Raw genomic sequence first — 21,029 nt, forward strand, 5'->3', positions numbered from 1 at the left:
GTGAAGGTTGGTTTACTTCTGCGCAGCGGTTTGGGAGTTAACATCAAAATTACATTTCTCGGCCATATCGCATAGATCTCACTGTGAAAAGGCTTAAATGGCTTTTTTGACCTAAGTTTAATAATTGCGCTCAAACCAAATGTCCTAGAACGAAATTTTCAAATGTAACTACTAGAATGTGATACAATACACTATTGGGTGAAGTTTGGTTGACTTCTGCGCAGCGGTTTGGGAGTTAACATCAAAATTACATTTCTCGGCCATATCGCATAGATCTCACTGTGAAAAGGCTTAAATGGCTTTTTTGACCTAAGTTTGAGGATTGCGCTCAAATCAAATGTCCTAGAACCAAATTTCCACATGTAACTACTAGATTGTGATACAATACACTATTGGGTGAAGTTTGGTTTACTTCTGCGCAGCGGTTTGGGAGTTAACATCAAAATTACATTTCTCGGCCATATCGCATAGATCTCACTGTGAAAAGGCTTAAATGGCTTTTTTGACCTAAGTTTAATAATTGCGCTCAAACCAAATGTCCTTGAACGAAATTTTAAAATGTAACTACTAGAATGTGATACAATACACTATTGGGTGAAGTTTGGTTGACTTCTGCGCAGCGGTTTGGGAGTTAACATCAAAATTACATTTTCTCGGCCATATCGCATAGATCTCACTGTGAAAAGGCTTAAATGGCTTTTTTGACCTAAGTTTGAGGATTGCGCTCAAACAAAATGTCCTAGAACAAAATTTTCAAATGTAACTACTAGATTGTGATACAATACACTATTGGGTGAAGTTTGGTTGACTTCTGCGCAGCGGTTTGGGAGTTAACATCAAAATTACATTTCTCGGCCATATCGCATAGATCTCACTGTGAAAAGGCTTAAATGACTTTTTTAATTAAGTTTGATGATTGCGTTCAAACAAAATGTCCTAGAACAAAATTTTCAAATGTAACTACTAGATTGTGATACAATACACTATTGTGTGAAGTTTGGTTGACTTCTGCGCAGCGGTTTGGGAGTGAACATCAAAATTACATTTCTCGGCCATATCGCATAGATCTCACTGTGAAAAGGCTTAAATGGCTTTTTTGACCTAAGTTTGAGGATTGCGCTCAAATCAAATGTCCTAGAACCAAATTTCCACATGTAACTACTAGATTGTGATAAAATACACTAATGGGTGAAGTTTGGTTGACTTCTGCGCAGCGGTTTGGGAGTTAACATCAAAATTACATTTCTCGGCCATATCGCATAGATCTCACTGTGAAAAGGCTTAAATGACTTTTTTAATTAAGTTTGATGATTGCGCTCAAACAAAATTTCCTAGAACAAAATTTTCAAATGTAACTACTAGATTGTGATACAATACACTATTGGGTGAAGTTTGGTTGACTTCTGCGCAGCGGTTTGGGAGTTAACATCAAAATTACATTTCTCGGCCATATCGCATAGATCTCACTGTGAAAAGGCTTAAATGACTTTTTTAATTAAGTTTGATGATTGCGTTCAAACAAAATGTCCTAGAACAAAATTTTTAAATGTAACTACTAGATTGTGATACAATACACTATTGGGTGAAGTTTGGTTGACTTCTGCGCAGCGGTTTGGGAGTTAACATCAAAATTACATTTCTCGGCCATATCGCATAGATCTCACTGTGAAAAGGCTTAAATGGCTTTTTTGACCTAAGTTTGAGGATTGCGCTCAAATCAAATGTCCTAGAACCAAATTTCCACATGTAACTACTAGATTGTGATAAAATACACTAATGGGTGAAGTTTGGTTGACTTCTGCGCAGCGGTTTGGGAGTTAACATCAAAATTACATTTCTCGGCCATATCGCATAGATCTCACTGTGAAAAGGCTTAAATGACTTTTTTAATTAAGTTTGATGATTGCGCTCAAACAAAATTTCCTAGAACGAAATTTTCAAATGTAACTACTAGAATGTGATACAATACACTATTGGGTGAAGTTTGGTTGACTTCTGCGCAGCGGTTTGGGAGTTAACATCAAAATTACATTTCTCGGCCATATCGCATAGATCTCACTGTGAAAAGGCTTAAATGGCTTTTTTGACCTAAGTTTGAGGATTGCGCTCAAACCAAATGTCCTAGAACAAAATTTTCAAATGTAACTACTAGATTGTGATACAATACACTATTGGGTGAAGTTTGGTTGACTTCTGCGCAGCGGTTTGGGAGTTAACATCAAAATTACATTTCTCGGCCATGTCGCATAGATCTCACTGTGAAAAGGCTTAAATGACTTTTTTAATTAAGTTTGATGATTGCGTTCAAACAAAATGTCCTAGAACAAAATTTTCAAATGTAACTACTAGATTGTGATACAATACACTATTGGGTGAAGTTTGGTTGACTTCTGCGCAGCGGTTTGGGAGTTAACATCAAAATTACATTTCTCGGCCATATCGCATAGATCTCACTGTGAAAAGGCTTAAATGGCTTTTTTGACCTAAGTTTGAGGATTGCGCTCAAACCAAATGTCCTAGAACGAAATTTTCAAATGTAACTACTAGAATGTGATACAATACACTATTGGGTGAAGTTTGGTTGACTTCTGCGCAGCGGTTTGGGAGTTAACATCAAAATTACATTTCTCGGCCATATCGCATAGATCTCACTGTGAAAAGGCTTAAATGGCTTTTTTGACCTAAGTTTGAGGATTGCGCTCAAATCAAATGTCCTAGAACCAAATTTCCACATGTAACTACTAGATTGTGATAAAATACACTAATGGGTGAAGTTTGGTTGACTTCTGCGCAGCGGTTTGGGAGTTAACATCAAAATTACATTTCTCGGCCATATCGCATAGATCTCACTGTGAAAAGGCTTAAATGACTTTTTTAATTAAGTTTGATGATTGCGCTCAAACAAAATTTCCTAGAACAAAATTTTCAAATGTAACTACTAGATTGTGATACAATACACTATTGGGTGAAGTTTGGTTGACTTCTGCGCAGCGGTTTGGGAGTGAACATCAAAATTACATTTCTCGGCCATATCGCATAGATCTCACTGTGAAAAGGCTTAAATGGCTTTTTTGACCTAAGTTTGAGGATTGCGCTCAAATCAAATGTCCTAGAACCAAATTTCCACATGTAACTACTAGATTGTGATAAAATACACTAATGGGTGAAGTTTGGTTGACTTCTGCGCAGCGGTTTGGGAGTTAACATCAAAATTACATTTCTCGGCCATATCGCATAGATCTCACTGTGAAAAGGCTTAAATGACTTTTTTAATTAAGTTTGATGATTGCGCTCAAACAAAATTTCCTAGAACAAAATTTTCAAATGTAACTACTAGATTGTGATACAATACACTATTGGGTGAAGTTTGGTTGACTTCTGCGCAGCGGTTTGGGAGTTAACATCAAAATTACATTTCTCGGCCATATCGCATAGATCTCACTGTGAAAAGGCTTAAATGACTTTTTTAATTAAGTTTGATGATTGCGTTCAAATCAAATGTCCTAGAACCAAATTTCCACATGTAACTACTAGATTGTGATACAATACACTAATGGGTGAAGTTTGGTTGACTTTTGCGCAGCGGTTTGGGAGTTAACATCAAAATTACATTTCTCGGCCATATCGCATAGATCTCACTGTGAAAAAGGCTTAAATGACTTTTTTAATTAAGTTTGATGATTGCGCTCAAATAAAATTTCCTAGAACAAAATTTTCAAATGTAACTACTAGATTGTAATACAATACACTATTGGGTGAAGTTTGGTTGACTTCTGCGCAGCGGTTTGGGAGTTAACATCAAAATTACATTTCTCGGCCATATCGCATAGATCTCACTGTGAAAAGGCTTAAATGGCTTTTTTGACCTAAGTTTGAGGATTGCGCTAAAATCAAATGTCCTAGAACCAAATTTCCACATGTAACTACTAGATTGTGATACAATACACTAATGGGTGAAGGTTGGTTTACTTCTGCGCAGCGGTTTGGGAGTTAACATCAAAATTACATTTCTCGGCCATATCGCATAGATCTCACTGTGAAAAGGCTTAAATGGCTTTTTTGACCTAAGTTTAATAATTGCGCTCAAACCAAATGTCCTAGAACGAAATTTTCAAATGTAACTACTAGAATGTGATACAATACACTATTGGGTGAAGTTTGGTTGACTTCTGCGCAGCGGTTTGGGAGTTAACATCAAAATTACATTTCTCGGCCATATCGCATAGATCTCACTGTGAAAAGGCTTAAATGGCTTTTTTGACCTAAGTTTGAGGATTGCGCTCAAACAAAATGTCCTAGAACAAAATTTTCAAATGTAACTACTAGATTGTGATACAATACACTATTGGGTGAAGTTTGGTTGACTTCTGCGCAGCGGTTTGGGAGTTAACATCAAAATTACATTTCTCGGCCATATCGCATAGATCTCACTGTGAAAAGGCTTAAATGACTTTTTTAATTAAGTTTGATGATTGCGTTCAAACAAAATGTCCTAGAACAAAATTTTCAAATGTAACTACTAGATTGTGATACAATACACTATTGGGTGAAGTTTGGTTGACTTCTGCGCAGCGGTTTGGGAGTTAACATCAAAATTACATTTCTCGGCCATATCGCATAGATCTCACTGTGAAAAGGCTTAAATGACTTTTTTAATTAAGTTTGATGATTGCGTTCAAACAAAATGTCCTAGAACAAAATTTTCAAATGTAACTACTAGATTGTGATACAATACACTATTGGGTGAAGTTTGGTTGACTTCTGCGCAGCGGTTTGGGAGTTAACATCAAAATTACATTTCTCGGCCATATCGCATAGATCTCACTGTGAAAAGGCTTAAATGGCTTTTTTGACCTAAGTTTGAGGATTGCGCTCAAACAAAATGTCCTAGAACAAAATTTTCAAATGTAACTACTAGATTGTGATACAATACACTATTGGGTGAAGTTTGGTTGACTTCTGCGCAGCGGTTTGGGAGTTAACATCAAAATTACATTTCTCGGCCATATCGCATAGATCTCACTGTGAAAAGGCTTAAATGACTTTTTTAATTAAGTTTGATGATTGCGTTCAAACAAAATGTCCTAGAACAAAATTTTCAAATGTAACTACTAGATTGTGATACAATACACTATTGGGTGAAGTTTGGTTGACTTCTGCGCAGCGGTTTGGGAGTTAACATCAAAATTACATTTCTCGGCCATATCGCATAGATCTCACTGTGAAAAGGCTTAAATGGCTTTTTTGACCTAAGTTTGAGGATTGCGCTCAAATCAAATGTCCTATAACCAAATTTCCACATGTAACTACTAGATTGTGATACAATACACTAATGGGTGAAGTTTGGTTGACTTCTGCGCAGCGGTTTGGGAGTTAACATCAAAATTACATTTCTTGGCCATATCGCACAGATCTCACTGTGAAAAGGCTTAAATGGCTTTTTTGACCTAAGTTTGAGGATTGCGCTCAAATCAAATGTCCTAGAACCAAATTTCCACATGTAACTACTAGATTGTGATAAAATACACTAATGGGTGAAGTTTGGTTGACTTCTGCGCAGCGGTTTGGGAGTTAACATCAAAATTACATTTCTCGGCCATATCGCATAGATCTCACTGTGAAAAGGCTTAAATGACTTTTTTAATTAAGTTTGATGATTGCGCTCAAACAAAATTTCCTAGAACAAAATTTTCAAATGTAACTACTAGATTGTGATACAATACACTATTGGGTGAAGTTTGGTTGACTTCTGCGCAGCGGTTTGGGAGTGAACATCAAAATTACATTTCTCGGCCATATCGCATAGATCTCACTGTGAAAAGGCTTAAATGGCTTTTTTGACCTAAGTTTGAGGATTGCGCTCAAATCAAATGTCCTAGAACCAAATTTCCACATGTAACTACTAGATTGTGATAAAATACACTAATGGGTGAAGTTTGGTTGACTTCTGCGCAGCGGTTTGGGAGTTAACATCAAAATTACATTTCTCGGCCATATCGCATAGATCTCACTGTGAAAAGGCTTAAATGACTTTTTTAATTAAGTTTGATGATTGCGCTCAAACAAAATTTCCTAGAACAAAATTTTCAAATGTAACTACTAGATTGTGATACAATACACTATTGGGTGAAGTTTGGTTGACTTCTGCGCAGCGGTTTGGGAGTTAACATCAAAATTACATTTCTCGGCCATATCGCATAGATCTCACTGTGAAAAGGCTTAAATGACTTTTTTAATTAAGTTTGATGATTGCGTTCAAATCAAATGTCCTAGAACCAAATTTCCACATGTAACTACTAGATTGTGATACAATACACTAATGGGTGAAGTTTGGTTGACTTTTGCGCAGCGGTTTGGGAGTTAACATCAAAATTACATTTCTCGGCCATATCGCATAGATCTCACTGTGAAAAAGGCTTAAATGACTTTTTTAATTAAGTTTGATGATTGCGCTCAAATAAAATTTCCTAGAACAAAATTTTCAAATGTAACTACTAGATTGTAATACAATACACTATTGGGTGAAGTTTGGTTGACTTCTGCGCAGCGGTTTGGGAGTTAACATCAAAATTACATTTCTCGGCCATATCGCATAGATCTCACTGTGAAAAGGCTTAAATGGCTTTTTTGACCTAAGTTTGAGGATTGCGCTAAAATCAAATGTCCTAGAACCAAATTTCCACATGTAACTACTAGATTGTGATACAATACACTAATGGGTGAAGGTTGGTTTACTTCTGCGCAGCGGTTTGGGAGTTAACATCAAAATTACATTTCTCGGCCATATCGCATAGATCTCACTGTGAAAAGGCTTAAATGGCTTTTTTGACCTAAGTTTAATAATTGCGCTCAAACCAAATGTCCTAGAACGAAATTTTCAAATGTAACTACTAGAATGTGATACAATACACTATTGGGTGAAGTTTGGTTGACTTCTGCGCAGCGGTTTGGGAGTTAACATCAAAATTACATTTCTCGGCCATATCGCATAGATCTCACTGTGAAAAGGCTTAAATGGCTTTTTTGACCTAAGTTTGAGGATTGCGCTCAAACAAAATGTCCTAGAACAAAATTTTCAAATGTAACTACTAGATTGTGATACAATACACTATTGGGTGAAGTTTGGTTGACTTCTGCGCAGCGGTTTGGGAGTTAACATCAAAATTACATTTCTCGGCCATATCGCATAGATCTCACTGTGAAAAGGCTTAAATGACTTTTTTAATTAAGTTTGATGATTGCGTTCAAACAAAATGTCCTAGAACAAAATTTTCAAATGTAACTACTAGATTGTGATACAATACACTATTGGGTGAAGTTTGGTTGACTTCTGCGCAGCGGTTTGGGAGTTAACATCAAAATTACATTTCTCGGCCATATCGCATAGATCTCACTGTGAAAAGGCTTAAATGACTTTTTTAATTAAGTTTGATGATTGCGTTCAAACAAAATGTCCTAGAACAAAATTTTCAAATGTAACTACTAGATTGTGATACAATACACTATTGGGTGAAGTTTGGTTGACTTCTGCGCAGCGGTTTGGGAGTTAACATCAAAATTACATTTCTCGGCCATATCGCATAGATCTCACTGTGAAAAGGCTTAAATGGCTTTTTTGACCTAAGTTTGAGGATTGCGCTCAAACAAAATGTCCTAGAACAAAATTTTCAAATGTAACTACTAGATTGTGATACAATACACTATTGGGTGAAGTTTGGTTGACTTCTGCGCAGCGGTTTGGGAGTTAACATCAAAATTACATTTCTCGGCCATATCGCATAGATCTCACTGTGAAAAGGCTTAAATGACTTTTTTAATTAAGTTTGATGATTGCGTTCAAACAAAATGTCCTAGAACAAAATTTTCAAATGTAACTACTAGATTGTGATACAATACACTATTGGGTGAAGTTTGGTTGACTTCTGCGCAGCGGTTTGGGAGTTAACATCAAAATTACATTTCTCGGCCATATCGCATAGATCTCACTGTGAAAAGGCTTAAATGGCTTTTTTGACCTAAGTTTGAGGATTGCGCTCAAATCAAATGTCCTATAACCAAATTTCCACATGTAACTACTAGATTGTGATACAATACACTAATGGGTGAAGTTTGGTTGACTTCTGCGCAGCGGTTTGGGAGTTAACATCAAAATTACATTTCTTGGCCATATCGCACAGATCTCACTGTGAAAAGGCTTAAATGGCTTTTTTGACCTAAGTTTGAGGATTGCGCTCAAATCAAATGTCCTAGAACCAAATTTCCACATGTAACTACTAGATTGTGATAAAATACACTAATGGGTGAAGTTTGGTTGACTTCTGCGCAGCGGTTTGGGAGTTAACATCAAAATTACATTTCTCGGCCATATCGCATAGATCTCACTGTGAAAAGGCTTAAATGACTTTTTTAATTAAGTTTGATGATTGCGCTCAAACAAAATTTCCTAGAACAAAATTTTCAAATGTAACTACTAGATTGTGATACAATACACTATTGGGTGAAGTTTGGTTGACTTCTGCGCAGCGGTTTGGGAGTGAACATCAAAATTACATTTCTCGGCCATATCGCATAGATCTCACTGTGAAAAGGCTTAAATGGCTTTTTTGACCTAAGTTTGAGGATTGCGCTCAAATCAAATGTCCTAGAACCAAATTTCCACATGTAACTACTAGATTGTGATAAAATACACTAATGGGTGAAGTTTGGTTGACTTCTGCGCAGCGGTTTGGGAGTTAACATCAAAATTACATTTCTCGGCCATATCGCATAGATCTCACTGTGAAAAGGCTTAAATGACTTTTTTAATTAAGTTTGATGATTGCGCTCAAACAAAATTTCCTAGAACAAAATTTTCAAATGTAACTACTAGATTGTGATACAATACACTATTGGGTGAAGTTTGGTTGACTTCTGCGCAGCGGTTTGGGAGTTAACATCAAAATTACATTTCTCGGCCATATCGCATAGATCTCACTGTGAAAAGGCTTAAATGGCTTTTTTGACCTAAGTTTGAGGATTGCGCTCAAACCAAATGTCCTAGAACGAAATTTTCAAATGTAACTACTAGAATGTGATACAATACACTATTGGGTGAAGTTTGGTTGACTTCTGCGCAGCGGTTTGGGAGTTAACATCAAAATTACATTTCTCGGCCATATCGCATAGATCTCACTGTGAAAAGGCTTAAATGGCTTTTTTGACCTAAGTTTGAGGATTGCGCTCAAATCAAATGTCCTAGAACCAAATTTCCACATGTAACTACTAGATTGTGATAAAATACACTAATGGGTGAAGTTTGGTTGACTTCTGCGCAGCGGTTTGGGAGTTAACATCAAAATTACATTTCTCGGCCATATCGCATAGATATTACTGTGAAAAGGCTTAAATGACTTTTTTAATTAAGTTTGATGATTGCGCTCAAACAAAATTTCCTAGAACAAAATTTTCAAATGTAACTACTAGATTGTGATACAATACACTATTGGGTAAAGTTTGGTTGACTTCTGCGCAGCGGTTTGGGAGTGAACATCAAAATTACATTTCTCGGCCATATCGCATAGATCTCACTGTGAAAAGGCTTAAATGGCTTTTTTGACCTAAGTTTGAGGATTGCGCTCAAATCAAATGTCCTAGAACCAAATTTCCACATGTAACTACTAGATTGTGATAAAATACACTAATGGGTGAAGTTTGGTTGACTTCTGCGCAGCGGTTTGGGAGTTAACATCAAAATTACATTTCTCGGCCATATCGCATAGATCTCACTGTGAAAAGGCTTAAATGACTTTTTTAATTAAGTTTGATGATTGCGCTCAAACAAAATTTCCTAGAACAAAATTTTCAAATGTAACTACTAGATTGTGATACAATACACTATTGGGTGAAGTTTGGTTGACTTCTGCGCAGCGGTTTGGGAGTTAACATCAATATTACATTTCTCGGCCATATCGCATAGATCTCACTGTGAAAAGGCTTAAATGGCTTTTTTGACCTAAGTTTGAGAATTGCGCTCAAATCAAATGTCCTATAACCAAATTTCCACATGTAACTACTAGATTGTGATACAATACACTAATGGGTGAAGTTTGGTTGACTTCTGCGCAGCGGTTTGGGAGTTAACATCAAAATTACATTTCTCGGCCATATCGCATAGATCTCACTGTGAAAAGGCTTAAATGACTTTTTTAATTAAGTTTGATGATTGCGTTCAAACAAAATGTCCTAGAACAAAATTTTTAAATGTAACTACTAGATTGTGATACAATACACTATTGGGTGAAGTTTGGTTGACTTCTGCGCAGCGGTTTGGGAGTTAACATCAAAATTACATTTCTCGGCCATATCGCATAGATCTCACTGTGAAAAGGCTTAAATGGCTTTTTTGACCTAAGTTTGAGGATTGCGCTCAAATCAAATGTCCTAGAACCAAATTTCCACATGTAACTACTAGATTGTGATACAATACACTAATGGGTGAAGTTTGGTTGACTTCTGCGCAGCGGTTTGGGAGTTAACATCAAAATTACATTTCTCGGCCATATCGCATAGATCTCACTGTGAAAAGGCTTAAATGGCTTTTTTGACCTAAGTTTGAGGATTGCGCTCAAACAAAATGTCCTAGAACAAAATTTTCAAATGTAACTACTAGATTGTGATACAATACACTATTGGGTGAAGTTTGGTTGACTTCTGCGCAGCGGTTTGGGAGTTAACATCAAAATTACATTTCTCGGCCATATCGCATAGATCTCACTGTGAAAAGGCTTAAATGACTTTTTTAATTAAGTTTGATGATTGCGTTCAAACAAAATGTCCTAGAACAAAATTTTCAAATGTAACTACTAGATTGTGATACAATACACTATTGGGTGAAGTTTGGTTGACTTCTGCGCAGCGGTTTGGGAGTTAACATCAAAATTACATTTCTCGGCCATATCGCATAGATCTCACTGTGAAAAGGCTTAAATGGCTTTTTTGACCTAAGTTTGAGGATTGCGCTCAAACCAAATGTCCTAGAACGAAATTTTCAAATGTAACTACTAGAATGTGATACAATACACTATTGGGTGAAGTTTGGTTGACTTCTGCGCAGCGGTTTGGGAGTTAACATCAAAATTACATTTCTCGGCCATATCGCATAGATCTCACTGTGAAAAGGCTTAAATGGCTTTTTTGACCTAAGTTTGAGGATTGCGCTCAAATCAAATGTCCTAGAACCAAATTTCCACATGTAACTACTAGATTGTGATAAAATACACTAATGGGTGAAGTTTGGTTGACTTCTGCGCAGCGGTTTGGGAGTTAACATCAAAATTACATTTCTCGGCCATATCGCATAGATCTCACTGTGAAAAGGCTTAAATGACTTTTTTAATTAAGTTTGATGATTGCGCTCAAACAAAATTTCCTAGAACAAAATTTTCAAATGTAACTACTAGATTGTGATACAATACACTATTGGGTGAAGTTTGGTTGACTTCTGCGCAGCGGTTTGGGAGTGAACATCAAAATTACATTTCTCGGCCATATCGCATAGATCTCACTGTGAAAAGGCTTAAATGGCTTTTTTGACCTAAGTTTGAGGATTGCGCTCAAATCAAATGTCCTAGAACCAAATTTCCACATGTAACTACTAGATTGTGATAAAATACACTAATGGGTGAAGTTTGGTTGACTTCTGCGCAGCGGTTTGGGAGTTAACATCAAAATTACATTTCTCGGCCATATCGCATAGATCTCACTGTGAAAAGGCTTAAATGACTTTTTTAATTAAGTTTGATGATTGCGCTCAAACAAAATTTCCTAGAACAAAATTTTCAAATGTAACTACTAGATTGTGATACAATACACTATTGGGTGAAGTTTGGTTGACTTCTGCGCAGCGGTTTGGGAGTTAACATCAAAATTACATTTCTCGGCCATATCGCATAGATCTCACTGTGAAAAGGCTTAAATGGCTTTTTTGACCTAAGTTTGAGGATTGCGCTCAAACCAAATGTCCTAGAACGAAATTTTCAAATGTAACTACTAGAATGTGATACAATACACTATTGGGTGAAGTTTGGTTGACTTCTGCGCAGCGGTTTGGGAGTTAACATCAAAATTACATTTCTCGGCCATATCGCATAGATCTCACTGTGAAAAGGCTTAAATGGCTTTTTTGACCTAAGTTTGAGGATTGCGCTCAAATCAAATGTCCTAGAACCAAATTTCCACATGTAACTACTAGATTGTGATAAAATACACTAATGGGTGAAGTTTGGTTGACTTCTGCGCAGCGGTTTGGGAGTTAACATCAAAATTACATTTCTCGGCCATATCGCATAGATATTACTGTGAAAAGGCTTAAATGACTTTTTTAATTAAGTTTGATGATTGCGCTCAAACAAAATTTCCTAGAACAAAATTTTCAAATGTAACTACTAGATTGTGATACAATACACTATTGGGTGAAGTTTGGTTGACTTCTGCGCAGCGGTTTGGGAGTGAACATCAAAATTACATTTCTCGGCCATATCGCATAGATCTCACTGTGAAAAGGCTTAAATGGCTTTTTTGACCTAAGTTTGAGGATTGCGCTCAAATCAAATGTCCTAGAACCAAATTTCCACATGTAACTACTAGATTGTGATAAAATACACTAATGGGTGAAGTTTGGTTGACTTCTGCGCAGCGGTTTGGGAGTTAACATCAAAATTACATTTCTCGGCCATATCGCATAGATCTCACTGTGAAAAGGCTTAAATGACTTTTTTAATTAAGTTTGATGATTGCGCTCAAACAAAATTTCCTAGAACAAAATTTTCAAATGTAACTACTAGATTGTGATACAATACACTATTGGGTGAAGTTTGGTTGACTTCTGCGCAGCGGTTTGGGAGTTAACATCAATATTACATTTCTCGGCCATATCGCATAGATCTCACTGTGAAAAGGCTTAAATGGCTTTTTTGACCTAAGTTTGAGAATTGCGCTCAAATCAAATGTCCTATAACCAAATTTCCACATGTAACTACTAGATTGTGATACAATACACTAATGGGTGAAGTTTGGTTGACTTCTGCGCAGCGGTTTGGGAGTTAACATTAAAATTACATTTCTCGGCCATATCGCATAGATCTCACTGTGAAAAGGCTTAAATGACTTTTTTAATTAAGTTTGATGATTGCGTTCAAACAAAATGTCCTAGAACAAAATTTTTAAATGTAACTACTAGATTGTGATACAATACACTATTGGGTGAAGTTTGGTTGACTTCTGCGCAGCGGTTTGGGAGTTAACATCAAAATTACATTTCTCGGCCATATCGCATAGATCTCACTGTGAAAAGGCTTAAATGGCTTTTTTGACCTAAGTTTGAGGATTGCGCTCAAATCAAATGTCCTAGAACCAAATTTCCACATGTAACTACTAGATTGTGATAAAATACACTAATGGGTGAAGTTTGGTTGACTTCTGCGCAGCGGTTTGGGAGTTAACATCAAAATTACATTTCTCGGCCATATCGCATAGATCTCACTGTGAAAAGGCTTAAATGACTTTTTTAATTAAGTTTGATGATTGCGCTCAAACAAAATTTCCTAGAACAAAATTTTCAAATGTAACTACTAGATTGTGATACAATACACTATTGGGTGAAGTTTGGTTGACTTCTGCGCAGCGGTTTGGGAGTTAACATCAAAATTACATTTCTCGGCCATATCGCATAGATCTCACTGTGAAAAGGCTTAAATGACTTTTTTAATTAAGTTTGATGATTGCGTTCAAACAAAATGTCCTAGAACAAAATTTTCAAATGTAACTACTAGATTGTAATACAATACACTATTGGGTGAAGTTTGGTTGACTTCTGCGCAGCGGTTTGGGAGTTAACATCAAAATTACATTTCTCGGCCATATCGCATAGATCTCACTGTGAAAAGGCTTAAATGGCTTTTTTGACCTAAGTTTGAGGATTGCGCTCAAACAAAATGTCCTAGAACAAAATTTTCAAATGTAACTACTAGATTGTGATACAATACACTATTGGGTGAAGTTTGGTTGACTTCTGCGCAGCGGTTTGGGAGTTAACATCAAAATTACATTTCTCGGCCATATCGCATAGATCTCACTGTGAAAAGGCTTAAATGACTTTTTTAATTAAGTTTGATGATTGCGTTCAAACAAAATGTCCTAGAACAAAATTTTCAAATGTAACTACTAGATTGTGATACAATACACTATTGGGTGAAGTTTGGTTGACTTCTGCGCAGCGGTTTGGGAGTTAACATCAAAATTACATTTCTCGGCCATATCGCATAGATCTCACTGTGAAAAGGCTTAAATGGCTTTTTTGACCTAAGTTTGAGGATTGCGCTCAAACCAAATGTCCTAGAACGAAATTTTCAAATGTAACTACTAGAATGTGATACAATACACTATTGGGTGAAGTTTGGTTGACTTCTGCGCAGCGGTTTGGGAGTTAACATCAAAATTACATTTCTCGGCCATATCGCATAGATCTCACTGTGAAAAGGCTTAAATGACTTTTTTAATTAAGTTTGATGATTGCGCTCAAACAAAATTTCCTAGAACAAAATTTTCAAATGTAACTACTAGATTGTGATACAATACACTATTGGGTGAAGTTTGGTTGACTTCTGCGCAGCGGTTTGGGAGTGAACATCAAAATTACATTTCTCGGCCATATCGCATAGATCTCACTGTGAAAAGGCTTAAATGGCTTTTTTGACCTAAGTTTGAGGATTGCGCTCAAATCAAATGTCCTAGAACCAAATTTCCACATGTAACTACTAGATTGTGATAAAATACACTAATGGGTGAAGTTTGGTTGACTTCTGCGCAGCGGTTTGGGAGTTAACGTCAAAATTACATTTCTCGGCCATATCGCATAGATCTCACTGTGAAAAGGCTTAAATGACTTTTTTAATTAAGTTTGATGATTGCGCTCAAACAAAATTTCCTAGAACAAAATTTTCAAATGTAACTACTACATTGTGATACAATACACTATTGGGTGAAGTTTGGTTGACTTCTGCGCAGCGGTTTGGGAGTTAACATCAAAATTACATTTCTCGGCCATATCGCATAGATCTCACTGTGAAAAGGCTTAAATGGCTTTTTTGACCTAAGTTTGAGGATTGCGCTCAAATCAAATGTCCTATAACCAAATTTCCACATGTAACTACTAGATTGTGATACAATACACTAATGGGTGAAGTTTGGTTGACTTCTGCGCAGCGGTTTGGGAGTTAACATCAAAATTACATTTCTCGGCCATATCGCATAGATCTCACTGTGAAAAGGCTTAAATGACTTTTTTAATTAAGTTTGATGATTGCGTTCAAACAAAATGTCCTAGAACAAAATTTTTAAATGTAACTACTAGATTGTGATACAATACACTATTGGGTGAAGTTTGGTTGACTTCTGCGCAGCGGTTTGGGAGTTAACATCAAAATTACATTTCTCGGCCATATCGCATAGATCTCACTGTGAAAAGGCTTAAATGGCTTTTTTGACCTAAGTTTGAGGATTGCGCTCAAATCAAATGTCCTAGAACCAAATTTCCACATGTAACTACTAGATTGTGATAAAATACACTAATGGGTGAAGTTTGGTTGACTTCTGCGCAGCGGTTTGGGAGTTAACATCAAAATTACATTTCTCGGCCATATCGCATAGATCTCACTGTGAAAAGGCTTAAATGACTTTTTTAATTAAGTTTGATGATTGCGCTCAAACAAAATTTCCTAGAACGAAATTTTCAAATGTAACTACTAGAATGTGATACAATACACTATTGGGTGAAGTTTGGTTGACTTCTGCGCAGCGGTTTGGGAGTTAACATCAAAATTACATTTCTCGGCCATATCGCATAGATCTCACTGTGAAAAGGCTTAAATGGCTTTTTTGACCTAAGTTTGAGGATTGCGCTCAAACCAAATGTCCTAGAACAAAATTTTCAAATGTAACTACTAGAATGTGATACAATACACTATTGGGTGAAGTTTGGTTGACTTCTACGCAGCGGTTTGGGAGTTAACATCAAAATTACATTTCTCGGCCATATCGCATAGATCTCACTGTGAAAAGGCTTAAATGGCTTTTTTGACCTAAGTTTGAGGATTGCGCTCAAATCAAATGTCCTAGAACCAAATTTCCACATGTAACTACTAGATTGTGATAAAATACACTAATGGGTGAAGTTTGGTTAACTTCTGCGCAGCGGTTTGGGAGTTAACATCAAAATTACATTTCTCGGCCATATCGCATAGATCTCACTGTGAAAAGGCTTAAATGGCTTTTTTGACCTAAGTTTGAGGATTGCGCTCAAATCAAATGTCCTAGAACCAAATTTCCACATGTAACTACTAGATTGTGATAAAATACACTAATGGGTGAAGTTTGGTTGACTTCTGCGCAGCGGTTTGGGAGTTAACATCAAAATTACATTTCTCGGCCATATCGCATAGATCTCACTGTGAAAAGGCTTAAATGACTTTTTTAATTAAGTTTGATGATTGCGCTCAAACAAAATTTCCTAGAACAAAATTTTCAAATGTAACTACTAGATTGTGATACAATACACTATTGGGTGAAGTTTGGTTGACTTCTGCGCAGCGGTTTGGGAGTTAACATCAAAATTACATTTCTCGGCCATATCGCATAGATCTCACTGTGAAAAGGCTTAAATGGCTTTTTTGACCTAAGTTTGAGGATTGCGCTCAAATCAAATGTCCTATAACCAAATTTCCACATGTAACTACTAGATTGTGATACAATACACTAATGGGTGAAGTTTGGTTGACTTCTGCGCAGCGGTTTGGGAGTTAACATCAAAATTACATTTCTCGGCCATATCGCATAGATCTCACTGTGAAAAGGCTTAAATGACTTTTTTAATTAAGTTTGATGATTGCGTTCAAACAAAATGTCCTAGAAAAAAATTTTTAAATGTAACTACTAGATTGTGATACAATACACTATTGGGTGAAGTTTGGTTGACTTCTGCGCAGCGGTTTGGGAGTTAACATCAAAATTACATTTCTCGGCCATATCGCATAGATCTCACTGTGAAAAGGCTTAAATGGCTTTTTTGACCTAAGTTTGAGGATTGCGCTCAAATCAAATGTCCTAGAACCAAATTTCCACATGTAACTACTAGATTGTGATAAAATACACTAATGGGTGAAGTTTGGTTGACTTCTGCGCAGCGGTTTGGGAGTTAACATCAAAATTACATTTCTCGGCCATATCGCATAGATCTCACTGTGAAAAGGCTTAAATGACTTTTTTTATTAAGTTTGATGATTGCGCTCAAACAAAATTTCCTAGAACGAAATTTTCAAATGTAACTACTAGAATGTGATACAATACACTATTGGGTGAAGTTTGGTTGACTTCTGCGCAGCGGTTTGGGAGTTAACATCAAAATTACATTTCTCGGCCATATCGCATAGATCTCACTGTGAAAAGGCTTAAATGGCTTTTTTGACCTAAGTTTGAGGATTGCGCTCAAATCAAATGTCCTAGAACCAAATTTCCACATGTAACTACTAGATTGTGATAAAATACACTAATGGGTGAAGTTTGGTTAACTTCTGCGCAGCGGTTTGGGAGTTAACATCAAAATTACATTTCTCGGCCATATCGCATAGATCTCACTGTGAAAAGGCTTAAATGACTTTTTTAATTAAGTTTGATGATTGCGCTCAAACAAAATTTCCTAGAACAAAATTTTCAAATGTAACTACTAGATTGTGATACAATACACTATTGGGTGAAGTTTGGTTGACTTCTGCGCAGCGGTTTGGGAGTTAACATCAAAATTACATTTCTCGGCCATATCGCATAGATCTCACTGTGAAAAGGCTTAAATGGCTTTTTTGACCTAAGTTTGAGGATTGCGCTCAAACCAAATGTCCTAGAACGAAATTTTCAAATGTAACTACTAGAATGTGATACAATACACTATTGGGTGAAGTTTGGTTGACTTCTGCGCAGCGGTTTGGGAGTTAACATCAAAATTACATTTCTCGGCCATATCGCATAGATCTCACTGTGAAAAGGCTTAAATGGCTTTTTTGACCTAAGTTTGAGGATTGCGCTCAAATCAAATGTCCTAGAACCAAATTTCCATTTGTAACTACTAGATTGTGATAAAATACACTAATGGGTGAAGTTTGGTTGACTTCTGCGCAGCGGTTTGGGAGTTAACATCAAAATTACATTTCTCGGCCATATCGCATAGATCTCACTGTGAAAAGGCTTAAATGACTTTTTTAATTAAGTTTGATGATTGCGCTCAAACAAAATTTCCTAGAACAAAATTTTCAAATGTAACTACTAGAATGTGATACAATACACTATTGGGTGAAGTTTGGTTGACTTCTGCGCAGCGGTTTGGAAGTGAACATCAAAATTACATTTCTCGGCCATATCGCATAGATCTCACTGTGAAAAGGCTTAAATGGCTTTTTTGACCTAAGTTTGAGGATTGCGCTCAAATCAAATGTCCTAGAACCAAATTTCCACATGTAACTACTAGATTGTGATAAAATACACTAATGGGTGAAGTTTGGTTGACTTCTGCGCAGCGGTTTGGGAGTTAACATCAAAATTACATTTCTCGGCCATATCGCATAGATCTCACTGTGAAAAGGCTTAAATGACTTTTTTAATTAAGTTTGATGATTGCGCTCAAACAAAATTTCCTAGAACAAAATTTTCAAATGTAACTACTAGATTGTGATACAATACACTATTGGGTGAAGTTTGGTTGACTTCTGCGCAGCGGTTTGGGAGTTAACATCAAAATTACATTTCTCGGCCATATCGCATAGATCTCACTGTGAAAAGGCTTAAATGGCTTTTTTGACCTAAGTTTGAGGATTGCGCTCAAATCAAATGTCCTATAACCAAATTTCCACATGTAACTACTAGATTGTGATACAATACACTAATGGGTGAAGTTTGGTTGACTTCTGCGCAGCGGTTTGGGAGTTAACATCAAAATTACATTTCTCGGCCATATCGCATAGATCTCACTGTGAAAAGGCTTAAATGACTTTTTTAATTAAGTTTGATGATTGCGTTCAAACAAAATGTCCTAGAACAAAATTTTTAAATGTAACTACTAGATTGTGATACAATACACTATTGGGTGAAGTTTGGTTGACTTCTGCGCAGCGGTTTGGGAGTTAACATCAAAATTACATTTCTCGGCCATATCGCATAGATCTCACTGTGAAAAGGCTTAAATGGCTTTTTTGACCTAAGTTTGAGGATTGCGCTCAAATCAAATGTCCTAGAACCAAATTTCCACATGTAACTACTAGATTGTGATACAATACACTAATGGGTGAAGTTTGGTTGACTTCTGCGCAGCGGTTTGGGAGTTAACATCAAAATTACATTTCTCGGCCATATCGCATAGATCTCACTGTGAAAAGGCTTAAATGGCTTTTTTGACCTAAGTTTGAGGATTGCGCTCAAACAAAATGTCCTAGAACAAAATTTTCAAATGTAACTACTAGATTGTGATACAATACACTATTGGGTGAAGTTTGGTTGACTTCTGCGCAGCGGTTTGGGAGTTAACATCAAAATTACATTTCTCGGCCATATCGCATAGATCTCACTGTGAAAAGGCTTAAATGACTTTTTTAATTAAGTTTGATGATTGCGTTCAAACAAAATGTCCTAGAACAAAATTTTCAAATGTAACTACTAGATTGTGATACAATACACTATTGGGTGAAGTTTGGTTGACTTCTGCGCAGCGGTTTGGGAGTTAACATCAAAATTACATTTCTCGGCCATATCGCATAGATCTCACTGTGAAAAGGCTTAAATGGCTTTTTTGACCTAAGTTTGAGGATTGCGCTCAAACCAAATGTCCTAGAACGAAATTTTCAAATGTAACTACTAGAATGTGATACAATACACTATTGGGTGAAGTTTGGTTGACTTCTGCGCAGCGGTTTGGGAGTTAACATCAAAATTACATTTCTCGGCCATATCGCATAGATCTCACTGTGAAAAGGCTTAAATGGCTTTTTTGACCTAAGTTTGAGGATTGCGCTCAAATCAAATGTCCTAGAACCAAATTTCCACATGTAACTACTAGATTGTGATAAAATACACTAATGGGTGAAGTTTGGTTGACTTCTGCGCAGCGGTTTGGGAGTTAACATCAAAATTACATTTCTCGGCCATATCGCATAGATCTCACTGTGAAAAGGCTTAAATGACTTTTTTAATTAAGTTTGATGATTGCGCTCAAACAAAATTTCCTAGAACAAAATTTTCAAATGTAACTACTAGATTGTGATACAATACACTATTGGGTGAAGTTTGGTTGACTTCTGCGCAGCGGTTTGGGAGTGAACATCAAAATTACATTTCTCGGCCATATCGCATAGATCTCACTGTGAAAAGGCTTAAATGGCTTTTTTGACCTAAGTTTGAGGATTGCGCTCAAATCAAATGTCCTAGAACCAAATTTCCACATGTAACTACTAGATTGTGATAAAATACACTAATGGGTGAAGTTTGGTTGACTTCTGCGCAGCGGTTTGGGAGTTAACATCAAAATTACATTTCTCGGCCATATCGCATAGATCTCACTGTGAAAAGGCTTAAATGACTTTTTTAATTAAGTTTGATGATTGCGCTCAAACAAAATTTCCTAGAACAAAATTTTCAAATGTAACTACTAGATTGTGATACAATACACTATTGGGTGAAGTTTGGTTGACTTCTGCGCAGCGGTTTGGGAGTTAACATCAAAATTACATTTCTCGGCCATATCGCATAGATCTCACTGTGAAAAGGCTTAAATGGCTTTTTTGACCTAAGTTTGAGGATTGCGCTCAAACCAAATGTCCTAGAACGAAATTTTCAAATGTAACTACTAGAATGTGATACAATACACTATTGGGTGAAGTTTGGTTGACTTCTGCGCAGCGGTTTGGGAGTTAACATCAAAATTACATTTCTCGGCCATATCGCATAGATCTCACTGT

This window comes from Corythoichthys intestinalis, chromosome 8, assembly GCF_030265065.1.
Source record: "Corythoichthys intestinalis isolate RoL2023-P3 chromosome 8, ASM3026506v1, whole genome shotgun sequence".
NCBI classification, from domain to species: Eukaryota; Metazoa; Chordata; class Actinopteri; order Syngnathiformes; family Syngnathidae; genus Corythoichthys; species Corythoichthys intestinalis.